This window comes from Musca autumnalis, unplaced genomic scaffold (genome assembly GCF_047663935.1).
Source record: "Musca autumnalis isolate F117 unplaced genomic scaffold, ASM4766393v1 scaffold_43, whole genome shotgun sequence".
In the NCBI taxonomy this organism is placed as follows: Eukaryota; Metazoa; Arthropoda; class Insecta; order Diptera; family Muscidae; genus Musca; species Musca autumnalis.
In genome coordinates this window covers 126,725-129,161 of record NW_027412011.1, presented here as the reverse complement: position 1 = coordinate 129,161, position 2,437 = coordinate 126,725, and positions in this window count along the sequence as shown.

Genomic DNA, 2,437 nt, shown 5'->3' with positions numbered 1-2,437 from the left:
GTCATTTTGCACTTTCGCTTTGGGGCAATTTTGCATTGGGGCCATTTTTCGCGGAGCCATTCACTCCAATACAATACGTCGTGGAGGGTATAAAAAGTTCGGCCCGGCCGAACTTAACGCCGTTTTTACTTGTTCTGTTTGTGAATGTGAGCTTCTAACTGGTATTTTATGAAAACTATGTTATCGGATTACATTATATGGTAATAACGGGAGGGCTGGTTAGATTTGACACTTTAAACCCTAACCAATAGAGCGTTGATGAGTTACAAATTATTTCTGTTCACGAAGCTATCTGACTATTCTATCTCATTGTACGCATGCATATTCTACTAATTTATAGTATCGCAAGTTGGCTTAAGTACACTGAAAACAACGAACCCATCCATTCCGACGAGAAATAAGACCGGTGTCTTAGCGTGCTACTGCTTTACAGTGACTTCGACACCACCAGCCAAGAAATTCAACTCTTCTATGCTCCTAAAATAGAAAAACAATCCAAATACAAACATATGTATTCTGAGGGGGGCAAGCAACTGGCCGGAACACGGGTTTTTGTGGTTCCTGGTCATACCGGTATCGTCAAGTCAAGTTAAAGTTAGTATAAGAGTCACTCAGATTTAGAGTGATTTGATGGAGTTTTTCTCCATCATCACTAGACAGCGGAATACTATGCAAATGCATATATGGTTAGGATGGTCGTACAGAAAATCGGATTAGACAGAAACTCGTTTTATCACAAAACAAAACGAATTAGGCCCAGAAATGTTTGCATATAGTGCATATTAGGGGACCTGACGAACTTCGTCTCGCAGTCTGTTAGAAGTCGTATTACTGAAGTCGATGTCTTTGTTGTCGAGTTCAATTGCAAATATTTCTTTGTTTTGAACTATTTAGGACGATCTTTGACGCAGATGCCCATTAGACAATTGTACTTTCGATAATTGTCAGTTTGTCGAAGAAAGAGGCTACTGCGAGGCAAAGTGCTTCTATTTTCCTCGAAACTCTGTCCCATGAACTGACAATTGGGCAACTATAAATCGGAACTAAGATATAGTTATGAAGCAAATAACATATTTTGCGACGCGCAGTTGAAACAAAGAAATATCGTAACGCTCCCATTCGTTTCATAATCGATGGTATTCTTCTTATCAGTACCTCCTACTTCTTGCTTTTGATACCATTAGCCTTTAGGCTAAATGTGCCTCATCGAAATAATAGGTTTAGACACCAAGTATGTTTGGACGAAATCTGTTTCATACAATTTGGAGTCTATTTAGCCATGTCCGCCCGTCTGGCGGTCTGTCTGGCTGGTGTGCACGATAACTCTCGAACGGATCAAGCGAACCGAATATTGAACTTCGTGAAACCTTGCCCAAACTTAGTTCAAGTTCGAAGTTGACCTATGTTGGTCCATTCCTTCGGGTACCTCCCCCACAAAAGGGCGCAATCGATTTCGTCCAAACTTTTCAAATCGTATTACTCCTTCCGGATATAGATCGGGTTTGAATATGGACCATATCAGTATACTCCTTCGTGTACCTACCACACACCATATATGAAGTTTAGGAGCTTATCTCAGATAGTTTGGAATTTTCTTTCAGAAGTCCATACTTCCCGAGATGCTGGCCTAAAAACTCCAAGAAAAAAATAACTCTCGCAGGGAGTTTCTGATTGGTCCAAACTTTGCACATCGTATTATTTCACCCAGTCCAGTCGGTGCAGTCCTTCGGGTACCCCTTACACAAAATTTGGGAAAAGTGGATTTTGAGGACTCGTCTCGGATCTATTTAATTTTTATACCCTACACCACACTGTGGTAAGGGGTATTATGTGTTAGTGCATTTGTATGTAACATGCATAAGGAAAAGATATAGACCCATAGTTCTTTCCAGGGATATGCATAGAATCACTTTCTAATTCGATTTATGCATGTCCGTCCGTCCGTCCGTTCGCAACGTACAGGTCGCATTTGTTGTCCGATTTGGCTGAAAATTCGGCAAGATCATTTTTTAGCCGTTGGAAGAACGCTATTGCTTTTGGTGAAAATCGGTTCAGATTTGGATATAGCTCGCATATATATTTTCGTTCTATTTGAGGTATTGGATGCACCAAACACGCTATATCTGTCTAATTTTGATGAAATTTGGAATTTATGACGGAACTGGGTCTATAAATAAATGTACCAAATTATATCGAAATCGGTTCAGATTTGGATATAGCTCCCATATATATTTCCGGTCGATTTGACGTATATTTTCGCCCGATCTGTCCAATTTTGATGAAATTTGGAATATGTGACGGAATTTTCTCTTGTAATAAGTGTACCATATTATATATAAATCAGTTCAAATTGATATATACCTCCTATATTTTACATATTCACAGTGGCATATAGTCGGCCCCGCCCGACTATGATCCTTTCCCTACTGGTTTTGTT